At 41.7% G+C, this 25,969-nt stretch overlaps 1 pseudogene; it reads right to left on the bottom strand.

The window, feature by feature from the left end:
• The window catches only part of LOC135545101 (cGMP-dependent 3',5'-cyclic phosphodiesterase-like), a 153,077-nt pseudogene that overhangs the window by 10,670 nt on the left and 116,438 nt on the right, over window positions 1-25,969 (bottom strand).

The following is a 25,969-nucleotide window of genomic DNA, read 5'->3' as shown; positions in this document are numbered from 1 at the left end:
AGACCATCACAGTGCAAATACGGAGACCAACAGGTGGATTGTATTTATCATCATTAGTCATTTGGTCCGGATCATTCAGAGATCCTCACTCCTTCCAGGTCTCTGCTGCCAATGACTGGAACAATATTTTGTTTGAAGCAAATGTGGCAAAAGGTCGTTCAAGGGGGCTGAATACTTTCGTTGGAGAATTCCACATCTTTCCTTCTCTCTGCTGCCAATGACTGGAACTTTAAAAATCGCAGCAGCTATCTGAGCAGCTCACCGATCTCTGCAGCTGTACATAGCCCATCTGTAAATAGCCCATCCAACCAACCCACCTACCTCATCCCCATATTTGTTTTTCTGCTCGTTTGCACACCAGTATTTCTACTTGCACATCATCATCTGCACAGATATCACTCCAGTTTAAATTACTAAATTGTAATTACTTCCTTACCTCCTTACTCCATTTGCACACACTGTATATAGATTTTTCTATTGTAATTGATTGTTCTTTTGTTTATTCCATGTGTAACTCTGTGTTGTTGGTTTTTTTGCACTGCTTTGCTTTGTCTTGGCCAAGTCACAGTTGTAAATGAGAACTTGTTCTCAACTGGCCTACCTGGTTAAATAAAAGAGAAATAAAAAATATATAGTGTGTTTATTTTATCATGATCTTATTCTTTCTTATTTTTATATCTATTGTGTTTTTCATCTAAGTTGTTATTTATAGTACTACATTGTTATTGGTTACTGCATTGTTGGGGTTAGAGCTGCAGGAAAAAAATGTGCTGTGCTTGTGCACATTAAAACTTGAATCTGAAATTGAAACTATACATCTCTATGGAAACTATACATCTCTATGGATACTATACATCTCTATGGATACTATACATCTCTATGGAAACCATACATCTCTATGGAAACTATACATCTCTATGGAAACTATACATCTCTATGGATACTATACATCTCTATGGATACATCTCTATGGATACTATACATCTCTATGGATACTATACATCTCTATGGATACTTTACATCTCTATGGATACTGTACATCTATATGGATACTATACATCTCTATGGATACTATACATCTCTATGGAAACTATACATCTCTATGGATACTATACATCTCTATGGATACTATACATCTCTATGGATACTATACATCTCTATGGATACTATACATCTCTATGGATACTATACATCTCTATGGATACTATACATCTCTATGGATACTGTACATCTCTATGGATACTATACATCTCTATGGATACTATACCTCTCTATGGATGATACATCTCTATGGATACTATACATCTCTATGGATACTGTACATCTATATGGATACTATACATCTCTATGGACACTATACCTCTCTATGGATACTGAACATCTCTATGGATACTGTACATCTCTATGGATACTATACATCTCTATGGATACTATACCTCTCTATGGATGATACATCTCTATGGATACTATACATCTCTATGGATGATACCTCTCCATGGATACTATACATCTCTATGGATACAATACCTCTCTATGGATGATACATCTCTATGGATACTATACATCTCTATGGATACTGTACATCTCTATGGATACTGTACATCTCTATGGATACTATACATCTCTATGGATGATACATCTCTATGGATACTATACCTCTCTATGGATACTTTACATCTCTATGGATACTGTACATCTCTATGGATACTATACATCTCTATGGATACAATACATCTCTATGGATGATACATCTCTATGGATACTATACATCTCTATGGATACTATACCTCTCTATGGATACTATACATCTCTATGGATACTATACATCTCTATGGATACTATACCTCTCTAAATGGATACTATACATCTCTATGGATACTATACATCTCTATGGATGATACATCTCTATGGATACTATACATCTCTATGGATGATACATCTCTATGGATACTATACCTCTCTAAATATACTATACATCTCTATGGATACTGATACATCTCTATGGATACTGTACATTTCTATGGATACTGTACCTCTCTATGGATACATCTCTATGGATACCTCTCTATGGCTACTATACATCTCTGTGGATTTGTATGGACATACACCACATGGATACTGGTACATCTCTGGGGAGGATACTTTTAGTACATCTCTATGGAACTATACCTGGAATGGATACTATACATCATGGTTTGATACTTTCACATCTCTCAGGATACTGTAGCACCTCTCTATGGATACTGTACCTCTCTATGGATACTGTACATCTCTATGGATACTTTACCTCTCTATGGATACTGTACATCTCTATGGATACTTTACCTCACTATGGATACTGTACATCTCTAAGGATACTATACATCTCTATGGATACTATACATCTCTATGGATACTATACATCTCTATGGATAATACATCTCTATGGATACTATACCTCTCTATGGATACTGTACATCTCTATGGATACTATACATCTCTATGGATACAATACATCTCTATGGACCTATACCTCTCTATGGATGATACATCTCAATGGATACTATACATATCAATGGATACTATACATCTCTATGGATGATACCACTCTAAGGATACTTTACATCTCTATGGATACTATACCTCTCTATGGATGATATATCTCTATGGATGATACATCTCTATGGATACTATACATCTCTATGGATACTATACATCTCTATGGATGATACATCTCTATGGATACTATACCTCTCTAAATATACTATACATCTCTATGGATACTATACCTCTCTATGGATGATACATATCAATGGATACTATACATCTCTATGGATGATACCACTCTAAGGATAATTTACATCTATATGGATACTATACCTCTCTATGGATGATATATCTCTATGGATGATACATCTCTATGGATACTATACATCTCTATGGATACTATACATCTCCATGGATACTATACATCTCTATGGATACTATACATCTCTATGGATACTATACATCTCCATGGATACTATACATCTCCATGGATACTATACATCTCTATGGATACAGTACATCTCCATGGATACTATACATTTCCATGGATACTATACATCTCTATGGATACTATACATCTCTATGGATACTATACATCTCTATGGATACTATAACCATCTCATATGGATACTATCACCTCAACCACATTAACATACTATACCATCTCTATGGATATATACATCTCTATGGATACTCATACCATCTCCATGGATACTCATCACATCTCTATGGATACTCAGTCACCACTTATGGATGATACATCTCTATGGATGATACATCTCTATGGATACTATACATCTCGATGGATACCAGTACATCTCTATGGATACTAGTCAGTCATCTCTATGGATACCATACATCTCTATGGATACTATACCTCTTATGGATACTAGTACATCTCTATGGATACTATACATCTCTATGGATGATACATCTCTAGTCAGATCAACTATACATCTCTAAGGATACTATACATCTCTATGGATACCAGTCAGTCAACCACATTATCTATACAGGATGATACCATCTCTTATGGATGATACATCTCTAACATGGATACTATAACATCATTTATGGATACTATACATCTCCAGGGATACCAGTCATACATCTCTATTGAGAGACCAGATACCACTTATAAGGAGAGACTTCAGTCAACATCTATATGGATACCAGTCAGTCAACCACATTATCTATGGATGGATAGACCTCATGTGATACATCTAACTATGGATACTATACATCATCTATGGATACCATCAGTCAACCATGGATACTATAGAGATCTCTATGGATACATACATCTCCATGGATACTATACATCTCTATGGACACTATACATCTCCATGGATACTATACATCTCTATGGATACAGGAGAGACCAGTGGAGTCAACCACATCTCCATGGATAGACTATACATCTCTATGGATACTAGTCAGTCATCTCTATGGATACTATATCTCTATGGATACTATCAGTCAACTCTCTATGGATACTATCACAACTCTCTATGGATAGACCAGTCAGTCAACCACACTATTATACTATACATCTCTATGGATACTATACATACCATGGATACTAACCACATTATTATGGAGAAACCAGTCATCAACAACATTAACATACAGGATGACCAGTCTCAACCACATTAACATACAGGGACTAGTAGTCAAACATCTCTATGGATACTAGTCAGTCAACTTTCTATGGATGAGACAGTCAGTTAACAACATTATTATCTATGGATACTCAGTACATCTCATTATGGATACTGTACATCAACCACATATGGATAGACCAGTATAACCACATCTAACATAAATGGATACTAGTCACCACATTAACATACAGGATACTGAGTCAAACACAATATTATGGATAGACCAGTCACATCTCTTAACAACATTATTATACAGGATACTATACATCTCTATGGATAACCAGTCATCAACATCTCAATGGATACTATACATTTCTATGGATACTATAGAGACCAGTCTCTAGTGGATACATCTCTACAGGATACCTCTCTCTGGCTACTATACATCTATGTGAGAGACCAGTCATGGACAACCACACCACAGGAGGACTGGTGTCAACCTTAAATGGGGACAGGAGGACCAGTAATGACTCATTAAATCAGGAGGACCATGTTATCAACCACATTAACATACAGGAGAGACCAGCCATTCAATCACATCTGTTTCAGGAGAGACCAGTCAGTATTATACAGAGCTGACCAGTCAGTCAACCACATTCTCCACGTACATACACACTCTTTCCAGTCAGTCAACCACATTGTTTACCATGGAGAGACCAGTTGTCAACAGGTTAGTGACAGGAGAGTGTCAGTCAACTCACATTAATAAGGAGATGAATCTCATCCACTGGCTCCAGTCCAGTTTCCAAGAGACTGGTCAGTCAACACATTAACTACAGGAGAACCAGTCAGTCAACACACATTATTATACAGGAGAGACCAGTGTCAACCACATGTGTTATACAGGAGATGGGGGTAGTGTGTGTGTCAACCACATTATGTACAGGAGAGACATCAGTTGGCAGGGATCTGAACTCAACCACATTATTATACAGGAGAGACTAGTCAGTCAACCACACAATTATACAGGAGAGACCAGTCAGTCAACCACACAATTATACAGGAGAGACCAGTCAGTCAACCACATTAACATACAGGAGAGACCAGTCAGTCAACAACATTATTATACATCAGTCAACATTAAAATACAGGAGAGACCAGTCAGTCAACCACACAATTATACAGGAGAGACCAGTCAGTCAACCACATTAAAATACAGGAGAGACCAGTCAGTCAACCACATTATTATACAGGAGAGACCAGTCAGTCAACCACATTATTATACAGGAGAGACCAGTCAGTCAACCACATTAAAATACAGGAGAGACCAGTCAGTCAACCACATTATTATAAAGGAGAGACCAGTCAGTCAACCACATTATTATACAGGAGAGACCAGTCAGTCAACCACATTAACATACAGGAGAGACCAGTCAGTCAACCACATTAACATACAGGAGAGACCAGTCAGTCAACCACATTAACATACAGGAGAGACCAGTCAGTCAACCACACAATTATACAGGAGAGACTAGTCAGTCAACCACATTAACATACAGGAGAGACCAGTCAGTCAACAACATTATTATACAGGAGAGACCAGTCAGTCAACCACATTAAAATACAGGAGAGACCAGTCAGTCAACTACATTAAAATACAGGAGAGACTAGTCAGTCAACCACATTAACATACAGGAGAGACCAGTCAGTCAACCACATTAACATACAGGAGAGACCAGTCAGTCAACCACATTAACATACAGGAGAGACCAGTCAGTCAACCAAGTCTGACCACAACTAAATCCACACCACATCAATAAGGCACTAACCATCAGTCTCTTATGCTACTGTTTAAAACGCTCTGTGTAACTAGAATGTCAGAGATCAGCGGTTCTTGTGTAGCTTTGGGTTGTGTGTCTGACTCACGTGTGCGATGCTGATTCCACAGTAGATAGAGAAAGCAGTGGCCAGGTCCTCATCGAATCGGTTAAACCACGGTCCATTAGTCTTATTGACCAACTCAGCCACCCCAATCACCTCTGAGAGAGCGAGAGAGAGACAGAGAGGGAGAAATGAGAGAGAGACAGAAAGAAAGATTTGTGACCTGTTGCCACAAGAAAATGTCAACCAGTGAATAACAAACACAATTGTAAATACATGTATATAATCCATATTTACATTTATTTATTTCCCTTGTGTATCCTTAACAATTTGTACATCGTTACAAAACCGTATATATAAATACTATTGCATTTGTAATGTCTTTATTCTGAGTGTAACGTTTACTGTTCATTTTTATTGTTTATTTCACTTTTGTATATTATCTACCTCACTTGCTTTGGCAATGTTAACAGATGTTTCCCATGCCAATAAAGCCCCTTGTGTTAGACTTAGTTGTTAATTGAAAGAGTTTAGGTTGTTTAGTTGTTAACACCAGTAGTGTGAAATGGAGCAGCATAACACCAGTAGTGTGATGCTGTATATTGAATGGTTTAACACCAGTAGTGTTAGTTTAACACCAGTAGTGTTAGTTTAGTTATTTAGATGTTAATACCAGTAGTGTTAGTTTAGATGTTAACACCAGTAGTGTTAGTTTAGTTGTTAACACCAGTGTTTAGATTGTTAACACCAGTAGTGTTAGTGTTCAGTAGTGTTAGTTTAGTTGTTTAGTTTAATAGTGTTAGTTTAGATGTTAACACCAGTGTAGTGTTAGAACTTAGTTGTTGTTAACACCAGTAGTGTTAGTTTAGTTTAACACCAGTTAACACCAGTAGTGTTAGTTTAGTTGTTAACACCAGTAGTGTTAGTTTAGTTGTTAACAACACAGTAGTGTTAGTTTAGTTTAACACCAGTAGTGTTAGTTTAGTTGTTAACACCAGTAGTGTTAGTTTAGTTTAACACCAGTTGTTAGTTTAGATAGTGTTAGTTTAGTTGTTAACACCAGTAGTGTTAGTTTAGTTGTTAACACCAGTAGTGTTAGTTTAGTTGTTAACACCAGTAGTGTTAGTTTAGATGTTAACACCAGTAGTGTTAGTTTAGTTGTTAACACCAGTAGTGTTAGTTTAGTTGTTTACTCCAGTGTAGTGTTAGTTTAGTTGTTAACACCAGTAGTGTTAGTTTAGTTGTTAACACCAGTAGTGTTAGTTTAGATGTTAACACCAGTAGTGTTAGTTTAGTTGTTAACACCAGTAGTGTTAGTTTAGTTGTCAACACCAGTAGTGTTAGTTTAGTTGTTTACTCCAGTGTAATGTTAGTTTAGTTGTCAACACCAGTAGTGTTAGTTTAGTTGTTAACACCAGTAGTGTTAGTTTAGATGTTAACACCAGTAGTGTTAGTTTAGATGTTAACACCAGTAGTGTTAGTTTAGTTGTTAACACCAGTAGTGTTAGTTTAGTTGTTAACACCAGTAGTGTTTAGTTTAGTTGTTTAGATGTTACACCAGTAGTGTTAGTTTAGTTGTTAACACCAGTAGTGTTAGTTTAACACCAGTAGTGTTAACACCAGTAGTGTTAGTTTAGTTGTTAACACCAGTAGTGTTAGTTTAGTTGTTAACACCAGTAGTGTTAGTTTAGTTGTTAACACCAGTAGTGTTAGTTTAGTTGTCAACACCAGTAGTGTTAGTTTAGTTGTCAACACCAGTAGTGTTAGTTTAGTTGTAGTGTTAGTTGAGTTGTTAACACCAGTAGTGTTAGTTTAGATGTTAACACCAGTAGTGTTAGTTTAGTTGTTAACACCAGTAGTGTTAGTTTAGATGTTAACACCAGTAGTGTTAGTTTAGTTGTTAACACCAGTAGTGTTAGTTTAGTTGTTAACACCAGTAGTGTTAGTTTAGTTGTTAACACCAGTAGTGTTAGTTTAGTTGTTAACACCAGTAGTGTTAACACCAGTTTAGTTGTTAACACCAGTAGTGTTAGTTTAGTTTAACACCAGTTAACACCAGTAGTGTTAGTTTAGTTGTTAACACCAGTAGTGTTAGTTTAGTTGTTAACACCAATAGTGTTTTTAGTTTAGATTTTAACAACCAGTTTAGTTGTTTACTCCAGTGTAATGTTAGTTTAGTTGTCAACACCAGTAGTGTTAGTTTAGTTGTTAACACCAATAGTGTTAGTTTAGATGTTAACACCAGTAGTGTTAGTTTAGTTGTTAACACCAATAGTGTTAGTTTAGATGTTAACACCAGTAGTGTTAGTTTAGTTGTTAACACCAGTAGTGTTAGTTTAGTTCTCACCGTTGTTCTCGTCCTTGATGGGGAAGCAGAGGATGTTCCGTGTTCTAAACCCGGTGCTGTCGTCCACTCCTCGGTAGAACAGAGGGTGGGAGTACGCATCCTTAATGTTCAGGATCTGCCCTGTCATAGCTACGTGACCCGCTATGCCCTGGTCCGCAGGGATACGGAACTCCTTCTGCACACACAGACTATCTTTAGAATCTTCTTCTTCGCCGTTATCGGCATCATCATCATTGTAATCTTTGTAATTGTCAAACAGAGGAGTTCTATACATGTGTTCTACCTCATCATCACTGACCACACCCCCATCAAACACCTTGGCAACCAGCTCATGGCTAACTTGATCCAGTAGGAACACAGAACAACTATAGACAGAGAGAGAGAATAAGTATTCTATTCTATTTTCCTCCGCATTAGTTATTCTGGAAAGCATGTTAACTGGTTTAGGTTGTTTTACATCAAGAACTCACATCTCTGCATCACTGAGGTTCCTGGCCTCAACTATAATCTCTTGCAACAGCACAGACACATCATCTACAGAGAGAGAGAGAGAGAGAGAGAGAGAGAGGGAGTGAGAGAGAGAGCACACACAGGCTGGTGATGGATGAATCAACAGGCTGATCTACCACAAGTAGGGTTGTATTATCAGTCTGTAGGGATTTGATCTGAACCAGAGGAGTGAAGAGAAAAGGAGGACACAAGAGGAGACGAGAGAAGCAAATAAAATAGTAGAGAAGAAAATAGAGAAAAGAACAGAGATGAAGATGAGAGGAGAGGAGAGGGAAGAAGTGCAGAGAAGGGAGGGTAACTCACCCAGATGTGTGAAGAGATTCTTGGCCACCTGTAACAGTGCCTGACACTCCACTTTGAGTTTCTGTTCTTTCTGGAAGGCCAGTGTGGAGGTGAGGACAGTGGAGGTGTAACAGAAGCAGTGCTGGATCGTATGTTCATCCACCTCTGTGTGTCTACACAGAGAGAACACATTTGTATCAAAAATGAAACATTGAATTCCAAAGTGGAGAAAAGTTGACTGATCAATAGAATGATATGTGTTTAAACAGGCCAGAGGGATAGACTCAATGCCTCGGCTGTTACAATAACATCAGTTACACAACTCTGCCTGCAGATGGCAACACCTCACCACTCTGATCACTATAGAGGAGAGACCAGCAGAATGTCAACACGAGGGAAAAACTGTGGTCATTCTAGACTAGAGGACTTGATTATGAAGGATTTATTATTCAGGTCAGGTCACATAATCAGGAAAAACGATTCCCTCCTCCCTCAATCACCACTCTAGAGAAACTCAACCTCTGAGTCTGGGCTGTTTCTGACAGTAGGCTGGCGCTAGACCCTGATTGGCTTGTTGGCACAAATAATCAGTAGGCTATCTGGAATGCAGATTCCTCTAAGCCTGGAAGCATCAGATATCTGTCTGGCAGAACAAACGGTATGTGATAGGAAGAAGGGAAGGGGACGAGAGAGGGACCGGGTGGAATGAGAGACAGATGGAGAGAGTGTAATAGAGGTGGAAAGGGACAAGTGTGATTGATAGAGATATTTAGAGGAAAGTGGAGTAGAGTTGGGGCTGTTGACTGACAACTGAGGTGAAAGATGGATGGAGGGACAGAGGGAGGGAGGGAGGTGGAAAAATGGACTCTGAATTAAAGGTTAAGTTCATTGTAAATAGTGCTGTTGGATTTTTACTGTCTCCATTCTCTCCTACTAACCAGGGGTGGATTCAGACCTGGGACAGCAGGTGAGTGAACCCGCCAAGCCAATCAGCAACATTAACAAATCAATGAACTAGCCCTACAACACCAACATCATCCAGGGATGGGAGGCAGGTGGGAGAGAGGAATCAGAGGAAGATACAGATGATGAGAGATGGATGATGAGAGAGATGATGGGAGAGTGGGATGATGAGAGAGATTATGGGAGAGAGGGAGGATGAGAGAGATTATGGGAGAGTGGGAGGATGACAGAGAAGTATGATGAGAGAGATGATGGGAGAGTGGGATGATGAGGGATGATGAGAGAGATGATGGGAGAGAGGGATGATGAGAGAGATTTTGGGAGAGAGGGAGGATGACAGAGAAGTATGATGAGAGAGATGATGGGAGAGTGGGATGATGAGGGATGATGAGAGAGATGATGGGAGAGAGGGATGATGAGAGAGAGGGAGGATGATGAAAGAGGGATGATGAGAGGGAGGATGACAGAGAAGGATGATGAGAGAGGGATGAAAGAGAAGGATGATGAGGGATGATGAGAGACGAAATAGAGGGATGATTGGAAAGAAGGATAATGAGGGGGATAATGGGAAAGAAGGATAGGAAAAAGGAGTAAGTTATACTGGAAATAGCAGAAATAAGAGGATGAACTCATCTGCTACACAGTTCACTAATAATCCCCTACATATCCAGTCTGTCAGTGTTACTATGGAGACTGTATTCAGCCCTATCATTAGCCCCCACTAAGGATACTATGGGATGTATTCCTCTCAGATTCCAGCCAAGATCCTGTCACTGTGTGTGTGTGTGTGTGTGTGTGTGTGTGTGTGTGTGTGTGTGTGTGTGTGTGTGTGTGTGTGTGTGTGTGTGTGTGTGTGTGTGTGTGTGTGTGTGTGTGTGTGTGTGTGTGTGTGTGTGTGTGTGTGTGTGTGTGAGAATGTGTGTGTTGAGGGGTAATAACTCTTTGAAACGAAGAGATGAGTGGCTTTAATCTCCAGCCACTATAATATGATTAGAAATGTATAACTAACAGAGAAATAGAGGCAGTAACAGACAGGAAGAGGCAGGAACAGACAGGAAGAGGCAGGAACAGACAGGAAGAGGCAGGAACAGACGGGAAGAGGCAGAAACAGACAGGAAGAGGCAGGAACAGACGGGAAGAGGCAGGAACAGACGGGAAGAGGCAGGAACAGACAGGAAGAGGCTGAAACAGACGGGAGGAGGCAGGAACAGACGGGAAGAGGCAGGAACAGACGGGAAGAGGCAGGAACAGACAGGAGGAGGCAGGAACAGACAGGAGGAGGCAGGAACAGACAGGAAGAGGCAGGAACAGACAGGAAGAGGCAGAAACAGACAGGAAGAGGCAGAAACAGACAGGAAGAGGCAGAAACAGACGGGAAGAGGCAGGAACAGACAGGAAGAGGCAGAAACAGACAGGAAGAGGCAGAAACAGACAGGAAGAGGCAGAAACAGACAGGAAGAGGCAGAAACAGACGGGAAGAGGCAGAAACAGACGGGAAGAGGCAGGAACAGACAGGAGGAGGCAGGAACAGACAGGAAGAGGCAGGAACAGACAGGAAGAGGCAGGAACAGACGGGAAGAGGCAGAAACAGACGGGAAGAGGCAGAAACAGACAGGAAGAGGCAGGAACAGACAGGAGGAGGCAGGAACAGATGGGAAGAGGCAGCAACAGAGGAAGGAAAAAAGCAGACGAGAAGAGGCAGGAACAGAGAAAGGGAAAAAGCAGACGAGGAGGAAGTGAGAGAGAAGAGATATGACAGAAGGAGGAAGATAAATGTTTTCAGAGTCTAGAGCCAAAACGTCAGCAGAGAGCTTATTGGGATTACTGCTGTCCTTAGCAATACTTCACCTCCCTCTCTGTCACACTCTGTGTGTGTGTGTGTGTGTGTGTGTGTGTGTGTGTGTGTGTGTGTGTGTGTGTGTGTGTGTGTGTGTGTGTGTGTGTGTGTGTGTGTGTGTGTGTGTGTGAGCCCCTTGAGAATGTCTGTGTGTCTGCTGAGTTGGCCAGTTGGCGTGTTGGCTTGGCGTACGTGTGTGTGTGTTGGCAGTGTGTATCCAGGGCAGGTTTGAAACTCCTGTTGTAAGGGCTGTGGAGAAACACTCAAACATATTGATTAATGGGGCATCGTCTGGTACACACACACACCTAAGGGTGCCGACCTCTCATTGGTCCTCTGCCACTGGAGCTGTTCTGTTATCTCTTGAACCCAGAGGTCTATTAGAATGCATTCTCCTCACTGTGTGTGTGTGTGTGTGTGTGTGTGTGTGTGTGTGTGTGTGTGTGTGTGTGTGTGTGTGTGTGTGTGTGTGTGTGTGTGTGTGTGTGTGTGTGTCTCACCGTTGTCCTCCCTGCTTGTTGAAGGCACAGGCTAGTGCAACCACCTGGCCAGTGGCTCTGCTAACCACAGGGACACACAGCAGAGAGGACACCTCACTGTCCAGCATACTGGACAGCTGTCTACACTCCTCCTAGAGGGAGAGACAGGGAGAGGGTGAGAGAGAGAGATTTTTTAGGTTTTCTTTAATGATACATCCTCATTTCATTAAAACCCCAATTTAAAAAACAAATATCCCCTGTACTGCCTACTCACCTTGCCCTTTACCCATGATGCAAAGCAAACCACACATCACAATAACCAAAACCTCACCACTTCCACAGCTGTATATCCAACCCATCTTCCACAGCTGTATATCCAACCCATCTTCCACAGCTGTCTATCCAACCCATCTTCCACAGCTGTCTATCCAACCCATCTTCCACAGCTGTATATCCAACCCATCTTCCACAGCTGTCTATCCAACCCACCTTCCACAGCTGTATATCCAACCCATCTTCCACAGCTGTCTATCCAACCCATCTTCCACAGCTGTATATCCAACCCATCTTCCACAGCTGTCTATCCAACCCATCTTCCACAGCTGTCTATCCAACCCATCTTTCACAGCTGTCTATCCAACCCACCTTCCACAGCTGTATATCCAACCCATCTTCCACAGCTGTACAGACAGCCCCACCAGCATTCCATATCTCCTGAAACATCTACATACTTGTTATAAATCTATAGAACTTAAATTCCAACCTAGAGTGGCTTGCGAAAGTATTCATCCCCCTTGGCGTTTTTCCTATCTTGTTGCACTTGTAATTTGAATGGATTTTTATTTGGATTTCATGTAATGGACATACACAAAATATTCCAAATTAGAAAAATAACTTGTTTAAAATAACCCCCCCCCCCCCAAAAAAAAAACAACAACAGAAAAGTGGTGTGTGCATATGTATTCACACCCTTTGCTATGAAGCCCCTGAATAAGATCTGGTGCAACCAATTACCTTCAGAAGTCACATAATTAGTTGAATAAAGTCCACCTGTGTGCAATCTAAGTGTCACATGATCTCAGTATACATACACCTGTTCTGAAAGGCCCCAGAGTCTGCAACACCACTAAACAAGGGGCACCACCAAGCAAGTGGCATCATGAAGATCAAGGAGCTCTCCAAACAGTTCGGGGACAAAGTTGAGGAGAAGTACAGATCAGGGTTGGTTATAAAAAAATATCCCAAATTTTAAACATCCCACGGAGCACCATTAAATCCATTATTAAAAAATGTAAGAATATGGCACCCTAACAAACCTGCCAAGAGAGGGCCGCCTACCAAAATTCACAGACCAGGCAAGGAGGGCATTAATCAGAGGCAACAAAGAGACCAAAGATAACCCTGAAGGAGCTGCAAAGCTCAACAGCAGAGATTGGAGTATCTGTCCACAGGACCACTTTAAGACATACACGCCACAGAGCTGGGCTTTTACTGAAGAGTGGCCAGAAAGAACAATAAGTAAAGGTGTCTGGTGTTCGCCAAAAGGCATGTGGGAGACTCCCCAAACATATGGAAGAAGATACTCTGGTCAGATGAGACCAGATTTGGCCATCAAGGAAAACTCTATGTCTGGTGCAAACCCAAAACCTCTCATCACCCCGGGACACCATCCCCACATTGAAGCATGGTGGTGGCAGCATCATGCTGTGGGATGTTTTTAATCGGCAGGGACTGGGAAACTGGTCAGAACTGAAGGAATGATGGAATGACGCTAAGTACAGGGAAATTCTTGAGGGAAACCTGTTTCAGTCTTCCAGAGATTTGAGACTGGGACAGAGGTTCAACTTCCAGCAGGACAATGACCTTAAGCATACCTCTAAAGCAACACTTGAGTGCTTTATGGGGAAACATTTAAATGTCTTGGGATGGCCTAGTCAAAGCCCTGACCATTATCCAATTTTTTAATCTGTTGTATGACTTAAAGATTGCTGTACATAAGCGGAACCCATCCAACTTGAAGGAGCTGGAGCAGATCTGCCTCGAAGAATGGGAAACAATCCCAGTGGCTAGATGTGCCAAGCTTATAGAGACATACCCCAAGAGACTAGCAGCTGTTAATGCTGCAAAAGGTGTCTCTACAAAGTATTGATTTGGGGGGGGGGGGGGGGGGGGGGCATACGTCAGTTATCCTCAAGTTTTCTGTTTTTGTCTGATTACTTATTTGTTTCACTATAAAAAATATTTTGCATCTCAAAGTGGTAGGCATGTTGTGTATATCAAATGATACAACCCCCCCCCCAAAAAAAAAAAAAAAAAAAAAATTGATAATATTTTAATAACAAGTTGTAAGGTAAACAAAATGGGAAAAATAACAAGGGGGTGAATACCTTTGCAAGCAACTATAAAGGTGTAGAGACCATTGCATTAGATAATAGTAGAGGGTCTGTTATCCCTCCACCTTTGACCCTGTTCCTCCTTGTTAGCTAAATAGCCAACTTTGCCTGAGCAAACAGAAAATTCAACAACACACATTTGGCCTTGTCCTTGTACACCATTACAAACATCCCAACAGTAAACTCCACCCCCAACCTCTACACCTGCATTGCTTGCTGTTTGGGGGTTTTAGGCTGGGTTTCTGTACAGCACTTTGAGATATCAGCTGATGTACGAAGGGCTATATAAATACATTTGATTTGATTTGATTTGATTAAACTCCACCCCCAACCTCTCACGCAGACATCCCAACAGTAAACTCCACCCCAACCTCTCACACAAACATCCCAACAGTAAACTCCACCCCAACCTCTCACACAAACATCCCAACAGTAAACTCCACCCCCAACCTCTCACACAGACATCCCAACAGTAAACTCCACCCCCAACCTCTCACACAGACATTCCAACAGAGACATGAATTGCATTAGACAGATACTCATGGTCCACTCTATCAAAAGTCTTCTCTTGGTCTAAAGAGACCAGTCTAAAGTTCACATTAGAAACTCTCGAACATGTCCCTGATTAAGAACAAGTTGTCCGCGATTGAGCATCCCGGTACACAATACGTCTGGTGTACAATAGAGTCCAGATGGGACTTCAGCATGTTAGCGAGGATCTTGGCAAATAGCTTGTAGTCCGCACTGACCAATGCCACAGGCCTCCAGTTCTTAAGTTCACACAAGTACCAATTTTTGGGATCGAGAGTCAGAGCCGCCCGATGACAGCTCATCGGCAACTCTCCTACCCTGACGCATTCACGCAACACGCAAAATAAGTCCAGTCCAATTATTATTCCCCAGAATTGTTTTTATTAAACTCCACTGGGAGTCCATCAACCCCCGGTGCAAGGCTGGGGGACATCTGGGTTCCGGCCTCTGCCAGTTCCTGGGACAACAGAGGAATGTCCATTTCATCCCTCTGTGCCAGAGAGAGCTTAGGGAGTTCTGCAAACAAGACCTGAGCACACATAGGATCACACAGTTCTGCCCTATACAACTCAGTATAAAACTCCACAGTCTGCATCTCCCCCACCACAGAGGTCACCCGCCCATCAGACAACTGTAGACAATGCATACCCTTGGCTTCACCGTTCTGTCTTTCCAAACCAATGAAGGAGGACCTGGGAGCTTCCATCTCCTTGAGCATGGAGAACCTAGCTCTTACAAGTGCTCCCTTTGCTTTAACTTGGAAAAACTGCCCAGGTCCCTATGTAACTTCATTAAATTAGCCTGGAGGCCTACATTTCCTTGCCACACCAGCTCTACCTCTACCTCCACCTCACTGATACTACGCTTGAGTTCCCCCAATACTCTCCTAGCCTCTGAGGATGAGAGAGATGTGTACTGTTGACAGAAAAAAACACATTTTCACTTTTCCCACATCCCACTATTGACTCAAAAAATAATACTCCTCTCTTTTCTGCCCCCAACTTTCCCAAAAAGTCTGGACACCTGAGCAAAAGTGGCATCCTCTAAGATCTTTACATTAAACTTCAAATAGAATTCATGGCGAGGCCCTGGTGAAATAGACAGCCGAGCCATGGTTATGTGGCGCTCCTAAAAACCCTCTGAGAATGGTAGCACCCAACAGCCTATTGCTGCAGTCACCCTAAACCCTAAGCCCTTCACCCATGTATACTGTCTTGTGTTGGAATGTCTAGTTCTGCAAACATCCACTTGGTCAAACTGATTGATGTCCCTTAACACCCCCACGGAGCCTGAATGAGGCTCCTCCCCATTTCTGTCTTTCATAAAATCCATCGTACAGTTCCAATCCCTGCTGACCACCAGTGTCTCCTCAGGTTCTACCTGTGAGAGTTCCTGTCTAAGACAGCAAAACAAAAGCCCCCTCTCTCTCTCCCTGTGTTAGGTGCATACATAAAACCCCTGTTGTTCATTTCTGCTTTTACTACAAGCAATCTAGTCCCCTAGCCTCCCCTTTTGAGGAGCACATTTTAACGGCCAGACCCAGTGCACTAACATTTACTCCATGACTCAGCACACTTTCCACCAGAGCCCCCAATCGACTTCATTCACCACATCACTATGCGTCTCCTGCAGAAACAACACTTGTCGTTTTTTTTGTTTCATGTACTCACCCAACACACTCCTCTTTCCCACATCTCTGGTGCCATTTATATGAATCTCTCTTGGGTAGTAAACTGCCTGTTACTCAGGCCCAGAAGCTAGGATATGCATATAATTGGTAGATTTGGATAGAAAGCACTCTAAAGTTTCTAAAACCGTTAACTTCTCGAGGGTAGCGTCCCACTTGTCAACAGCCAGTGAAAGTGCAGGGCGCCAAATTCAAAACAGCATAAATCCCATAATTAAAATTCCTCAAACATACACCATTTTAAAGATACACTTGTTGTAAATCCAGCCACCGTGTCCGATTTCAAAAGGGCTTTACAACGAAAGCAAACCAAACGATTATGCTAGGTCAGAGCCAAGTCACAGAAAGACACAGCCATTTTTCCAGCCAAAGAGAGGAGTCACAAAAAGCAGAAATATAGATAAAATTCATCACTAACCTTTGATGATCTTCATCAGCTGACAGTCACAGGGCTTCATGTTACACAATACATGTATGTTTTGTTCAGTAAAGTTCATATTTATATCCAAAAATTTACATTGGCGAGTTTACATTGGCGCGCTATGTTCAGTAGTTTCAAAATATCCTGTGATTTTGCAGAGAGCCACATCAATTTACAGAAATACTCATAATAAACATTGATAAACGATACAAGTGTTATTCACAGAATTAAAAATATACTTCTCCTTAATGCAACCGCTGTGTCAGATTTAAAAGAAACTTTACGGAAAAAGCACACCATGCAATAATGTGAGTACGGCAAATCAAGCCAAATTGATATCCGCCATGTTGGAGTCAACATTAGTCAGAAATAGCATTATAAATATTCACTTACCATTGATGATCTTCATCAGAATACACTCCCAGGAATCCCAGTTCCACAATAAATGTTTTTGTTTGATAATGTTCATAATTTTTGTCCAAATAGCTACTTTTGTTAGCGTGTTTTGTAAACAAATCCAAAGTCACGAAGAGCGTTCACTCGGAGCCGACAAAATGTCAAAAAGTTCAGTTACAGTCCGTAGAAACATGTCAAACGAAGTATAGAATCAATCTTTAGGATGTTTTTAACATGCATCTTCAATAATGTTCCAACCGGAGAACTCCTTTGTCTGTAGAAAAGCAATGGAACGAGAGCTACCTCTCACGTGAACGAGCATCACGAGCCTGTGGCTCTCTGCCAGACCACTGACTCAAAGAGCCCTTATGAGTCCCTCCTTTACAGTAGAAGCCTCAAACAAGTTTCTAACGACTGTTGACATCTAGTGGAAGCCTTAGGAAGTGCAACATGACCCCATAGACATAGTATTCGATAGGGCAAGAGTCGACAACAACAAACCTCAGATTTCTCACTTCCTGGTTGGATTTTTCTCTCAGGTTTTTGCCTGCCATATCAGTTCTGTTATACTCATAGACAGCTTTCAAACAGTTTTAGAAACTTCAGAGTGTTGTCTATCCAAATCGACTAATTAAGCATATTCTAGCTTTTATGGCAGAGTAGCAGGCAGTGTAATTTGGGCACGCTTTTCATCCAAAATTCCCAATGCTGCCCCCTACCCTAGAGTAGTTAAAATTATGTCTGTGAGTATAACAGAACTGATATGGCAGGCGAAACCCTGAGGACAAACCATCCCCCCCAAAAAAAAAATCCGCCTACCACTGTTTTTAATGGCTGTCACTTTTATTATAAGGCGAAATCCTCCCATATTGCAGTTCCTAGGGCTTCCACTAGATGTCAACAGTCTTTAGAATGAGTTTCAGGCTGGTTTTTGGAAAAATGAGCCAGAAATTGTAGTTTTTCTATTTTGACTGTCGTGTTTCTAAGCGCGTGGAAAATAGCGCATTCTTTGGTGTTTTTCTCCGGTAAAGACAATAACGATTCTCCGTCTTAAATTTGATCGTTTATTTGCGTATCGGGGTACCTAAGGTTTGATTATAAACGTTGTTGGACTTGTTTGGAAAAGTTTATTAGTAACGTTTGGGATTCATTTTGTATGCATTTTGATGAAGGGAAACTGGGTGGATTATTGAATGAGGCGCACCAGCTAAACTGAGTTTTTATGGATATAAAGAAGGACATTATCGAACAAAAGGACCATTTGTGATGTAACTAGAACCTTTTGGAGTGCCAACAGAAGAAGATCATCAAAGGTAAGGCATTTATTATATCACTATTTCTGACTTCTTACTGATCACATCTCTCTCGTAAAGCCTTTTTAAAATCTGACACAGCGGCTGGATCAACAAGAAGTTAATATTTATTTTGATAGAATTACACCAATAGCAAAGAATAGACCAAAAGCAAAGCTCAAAAAGTCCCAGTGCCAGAAAATAAATATTCATCTAAACAGTGTCTGAAGGTTGACCCTTACACACTGTTGTGAATCACTTCCTCAACCTAAACCATTTCCTGGGTGAGAGGACGCCATGCCCCTCATTTTTCCTAGCGTGTTGTACTGATCTTATAAACTTTCCCGTATCGCAAAAAAAGGCTTCATAATTAACCTTTTCCCCTATTGTTTCATTCAGGAACCTTGACTGTTCCCTCACCGTGTACTTTGACCCCTCTGCCTGACTGGCTGTCAGCTCTGGACCCATTGAGGAGGAGTCTGAAAACAACACCTCGTCATCGTCCTCAGACTCACCTTCTTCCCCCTCGTCTCCAACTCCTATCCTGACCACCTGCCCTTTCTCTCTAGTCGCCCCCCCCCCAGCACAAGGCAAAGGTTGCCTTGGTGCCTTGGACCACACCAGCCTCTCCCCTCCCACCTCCTTTCTTCTCCCCCTTTATCCTCTTCTGCATGACACCCTCCTCCCCCCCAAGTCTCCCACTATACTCTCCTCATCCTAGCCTCATCTACACCACCATCCATGACCTGACTAGACCCAGCCTCATCTACACCACCATCCATAACCTGACTAGACCCAGCCTCATCTACACCACCATCCATGACATGACTAGACCCAGCCTCATCTACACCACCATCCATGACATGACTAGACCCAGCCTCATCTACACCACCATCTAAAGCAGGCCTGGGCAATTATTTCCATGGAGGGCCACATTAGAATATATTTTTGCCATCGCGGGCCGGAATCATGTTACAGGATTATACATCATGTGTATGACTGTGTTGACAGATATATCTACTGTAAATCACGTCCAGATGTGCTACTTATTTTACTTTTTTAACATGAACAGAAATAAACCCCATCCATGTTCTCCTTTTGGTAGGTATTTTCATTATGAAACATGCAATGAACTACAGGGAGGAAAATGTACACTGTGCATTCAGCACCACGGACAGAACTCTTGTTAACGGGTTGTACAAAAACACAAGAAAGAGAGAGAGCTCAACATTACATTTAAACTACTCAATCAGTGTGAGGAGTGAAGTCTCTGATGGGCATTGACTAGAGCAGTAAAGTCACGTATAGTTTCTGATGTCGCTATGCGCAGGATTGCTGAGAGGTGAGAGTCAGTAAGAGATGATCTGTGACTTGACTTGTTATATTTCATCACTGAAAATGTCTGTTCTAATACAGTACACAGTTTGACCCAAACTGTACAAACATCTTCTGGGCATGACTCCTAATCTTCGGAATGTTTTGTTCATCGAGAGATGCATAGGACCTCGTCAGTGACATTGTTTTGAATAGTTCTCCAATCACTGCACCAGACTGAAGATCGATAAGCTCAAGTCGCAGGTCAGTAGAAGCGTTATCCACATTGAAGGTGAAAGGAGAGGAAACCAACAGCATGTCATTTTCCAACACTTTGAAATCCTCAAAATGACGAGAAAACTCACCGTTCAAAGCACGGAGAAGAGATGTGTACTTCTCCCGCTGGTCCTCTGATAGGGAACCGACTAGTAGTGTCAGAAGGTGGGTCAGATTGTTGGTTCCTACTTGGCGGGTCAGGAGGAGTACTTTTCCCTTGAAGGCTTTGACAAGGCTGGACATCTGATGGGCAAAAAGGCCCTTCTCTTGTAGTTTGGAATTCAGTTCATTCATGAGGCCATGATGTCCACAGTGAAGGAAAAATCAGCCAACCATTCTTTATCTTGCAGTTGAGGGAAATCCACATATTTTCCTTTCATTTGCAAAAACTCAGCCATCTCCGACATCAGGTCTCACATCCTTTTAAGCACTTTCCCCAAACTCGTTTGAGTGGGATGGGAGATCTGCATGACCCGACTGTCTCTTCCAACAGTGAGACAAACTGTCTGTGTGGTAGGGGAGATCTGCATGACCCGACTGTCTCTTCCAACAGTGAGACAAACTGTCTGTGTGGTAGGGGAGATCTGCATGACCCGACTGTCTCTTCCAACAGTGAGACAAGCTGTCTGTGTGGTAGGGGAGATCTGCATGACCCGACTGTCTCTTCCAACAGTGGGACAAACTGTCTGTGTGGTAGGGGAGATCTGCATGACCCGACTGTCTCTTCCAACAGTGAGACAAACTGTCTGTGTGGTAGGGGAGATCTACATGACCCGACTGTCTCTTCCAACAGTGGGACAAACTGTCTGTGGTTTAAACATTTAGCTCTTATGAAATGTACCACTTTAGTGGATGTATCCACAACATGGCTCATTTTCAGAACACATTTACAGAGCACCTCCTGATGAATAATGCAATGCAGGAAAATATTTTTCAGATCTGGGTTCAGCTCAGCTACTTGATCTTGTTTGCATTTCAAAAGGCCAATGTTTTTTCCTGTCTTGTTTGGGGGCCATCAGTGATCACACTGGATAACTTCTCAAAACTCAGTCCCAGCTTTGCCACACACTTATTAACCCCCTCCAATAAATCTTTCCCTGTGGTTGTGCTCTTCATTGACTGCGCTGAAGCTCCTCTGTAATTTCAAGGTCTGGGGTTATGACCTCGTAAGAATATCAACAACTGTGCCGTGTCACGTGCATCACGGCTCTCATTCAGGGCCAAGGAGAAACAGGTGAAATCCGTTACCTATCGATGTCCTCAACACGCCGTGTCAGTGTTCATCTTGACAGGTAAACATTTTCAAACAGCTCTTTCTGGTCGGGGAAAAGTATTACTGCAGAGTCAATGAAACGTTCTTTAATGAATTCGCCCTCAGCAAATGGCTTGCTATGTTTAGCAATTTTGTGGGACAGTACATAGCTAGCTCTCACAATTTCGTAGTTTGCTGAATGCAGTTTGTGAAAAGTCCTTGCTGCTTTGCAACTGAGAAACTCAGTCAGTCAGTGAGTGAGTGAGTGTGAGAGAGAGAAAGAGGGAGTCTGGCTGGACTGCCTCCACATTGATCTACATGGCAAGATGCTTTTCACGGTCTAGGATCAAGGTCACTCACCTCAGTGACATCCTGAAGTGTGATGGATTTCTTCTTCTCCACTACTTGCCCAAAGCGCCCAAACATCAGCTAGAAGAAGAGGTATACATGATCACTTTTAGCCTCTTGCCTCATCATTTCCCCATGTCAAAGTCTAGTTTTAATGAAATGTTTAGGGACAGTAACATGGGTCATTAGTCAGGAGTTAGGGGTCATCACTCACAGGGATGCTGATCTCCTCCTCTAGAACTTTGTCTCCAACCACCTGAGGAGGATAGAGGTCAGACGTTAGATTCCTTAGGGACCGTTCTAACGGAGGAATAGCCTGTTATCAGACTGCCGTGGCATTAAAACAGACATTATTGTATTTATTTATTCATTGAATCTTTATTTTAGCAGGGAGGAATCCCATCTTTTACGAAGGACGTACCTGACAGAAGAGCTGGTGGGTGTCTTCAGACACCAGTAGGAGACAGCAGCACTGGGACTGGGTCTGCTGCTGCAACTGAGACAAAACAGCCAGTACACCATGAATTATAAACACACATTACCTCATCAATACACGATGAATAATAAACACACATTACCTCATCAATGCATGATGAATAATAAACACACATTACCTCATCAATACATGATGAATAATAAACACACATTACCTCATCAATACATGATGAATAATAAACACACATTACCTCATCAATACATGACGAATAATAAACACACATTACCTCATCAATACATGATAAATAATAAACACACATTACCTCATCAATGCATGATGAATAATAAACACACATTACCTCATCAATACATGACGAATAATAAACACACATTACCTCATCAATACATGACGAATAATAAACACACATTACCTCATCAATACATGACGAATAATAAACACACATTACCTCATCAACGCATTATTATTTCATTATATCAGTCCATCAAAGTAGAGACAGCGTCTCTTAATCAGAAATCAATCAGCCCTTCCATGCCTGCTAAGGTCCACCCGGATGTAAATGAGTGTGGTTGTATTGTGTCTCTCTCTCTCTCTACTAATCACTTCTCTCTACTGATCACATCTCACTCTCTCTGCTGATCACATATCTTTCTCTACTGATCACATATCTCTCTACTGATCACATCTCTCTAACTCCACTGATCACATCTCTCTAACTCCACTGATCACATCTCTCTAACTCCACTGATCACATCTCCCTAACTCCACTGATCACATCTCTCTAACTCCACTAATCACATCTCTCTCTAACTCTACTGAACACATCTCTCTCTCTCTCTGCTGATCACATCTCTCTCTCTGCTGATCACGTCTCTCTCTCTACTGATCACATCTCTCTTACTCTACTGATCAAATCTTTCTAACTCTGCGGATCACATCTCTCTCTCTCTCTACTGATCACATCCCTCTCTCTACTGATCACATCTCTCTAACTCTACTGATCACATCTCTCTATAACTCTACTGAACACATCTCTCTCTCTCTGCTGATCGCATCTCTCTCTCTACTGATCACATCTCTTTACTCTTCTGATCACATCTCTATCTCTACTGATCACATCTCTCTCTCTACTGATCACAGCTCTCTCAACTGATCACATCTCTCTCTACTGATCACACCTCTCTCTCTCCTGATCACATCTCTCTCTCTACTGATCACATCTCTCTAACTCCGCTGATCACATCTCTCGAACTCTGCTGATCACATCTCTCTCTCTCTCTCTGCTGATCACATCTCTCTACTCTACTGATCACATCTCTCTAACTCTGCTGATCACATCTCTCGAACTCTGCTGATCACATCTCTCGAACTCTGCTGATCACATCTCTCGAACTCTGCTGATCACATCTCTCGAACTCTGCTGATCACATATCTCTCTAACTCTACTGAACACATCTCACTCTCTCTGCTGATCACATCTCTTTCTCTACTGATCACATATCTCTCTACTGATCACATCTCTCTACTGATCACATCTCTCTAACTCCACTGATCACATCTCTCTAACTCCACTGATCACATCTCTCTAACTCCACTGATCACATCTCTCTAACTCCACTGATCACATCTCTCTAACTCCACTAATCACATCTCTCTCTAACTCTACTGAACACATCTCTCTCTCTCTCTACTGATCACATCTCTCTTACTCTACTGATCAAATCTTTCTAACTCTGCTGATCACATCTCTCTCTCTCTCTACTGATCACATCCCTCTCTCTACTGATCACATCTCTCTAACTCTACTGATCACATCTCTCTATAACTCTACTGAACACATCTCTCTCTCTCTGCTGATCGCATCTCTCTCTCTACTGATCACATCTCTTTACTCTTCTGATCACATCTCTATCTCTACTGATCACATCTCTCTCTCTCTACTGATCACAGCTCTCTCAACTGATCACATCTCTCTCTACTGATCACACCTCTCTCTCTCCTGATCACATCTCTCTCTCTACTGATCACATCTCTCTCTACTGATCACATCTCTCTATACTACTGATCACATCTCTCTACTCTACTGATTACATCTCTCTCTAACTCTACTGATCACATCCCTCTCTCTACTGATCACATCTCTCTAACTCTTACTGATCAAATCTCTCTACTCTACTGATCACATCTCACTGATCACATCCCTCTCTCTACTGATCACATCCCTCTCTCTACTGATCACATCTCTCTCTAACTCTACTGATCACGTCCCTCTCTGTCTACTGATCACATCTCTCTTACTCTACTGATCAAATCTCTCTACTCTACTGATCACATCTCTCTCTCTCTCTCTACTGATCACATCTCTCTCCCTGCTGATCACATCTCTCTCTCTACTGATCACACCTCTCTCTCTCCTGATCACATCTCTCTCTCTACTGATCACATCTCTCTATACTACTGATCACATCTCTCTACTCTACTTATTACATCTCTCTCTAACTCTACTGATCACATCTCTCTCTGCTGATCACATCTCTCTAACTACTGATCACATCCCTCTCTCCACTGATCACATCTCTCTAACTCTACTGATCACATCTCTCCCCATCTACTGATCACATCTCTCTTACTCTACTGATCAAATCTCTCTACTCTACTGATCACATCTCTCTCTCTCTCTACTGATCACATCCCTCTCTCTACTGATCACATCTCTCTAACTCTACTGATCACATCTCTCTCTAACTCTACTGATCACGTCTCTCTCTGTCTACTGATCACATCTCTCTTACTCTACTGATCAAATCTCTCTAACTCTACTGATCACATCTCTCTCTAACTCTACTGATCACATCCCTCTCTCTACTGATCACATCTCTAACTCTACTGATCACATCTCTCCCTAACTCTACTGATCACGTCTCTCTCTCTCTACGGATCACATCTCTCCACTCTACTGATCACATCACTCTCTCTCTACAGATCACATCACTCTCTCTCTACTGATCACATCTCTCTAACTCTACTGATCACATCTCTCTAACTCTACTGATCACATCTCTCTCTACTGATCACATCTCTCTCTACTGATCACATCTCTCTACTGTACTGAACAACAAGAAGATACACTACCTCCAACTTCCCACTGAGAGAAATAACAGCAACTAATTAATACA

Source organism: Oncorhynchus masou, chromosome 9 (assembly GCF_036934945.1).
Source record: "Oncorhynchus masou masou isolate Uvic2021 chromosome 9, UVic_Omas_1.1, whole genome shotgun sequence".
Lineage (NCBI taxonomy): Eukaryota > Metazoa > Chordata > Actinopteri > Salmoniformes > Salmonidae > Oncorhynchus > Oncorhynchus masou.
This window is presented reverse-complemented; position numbering and strand designations above follow the sequence as displayed.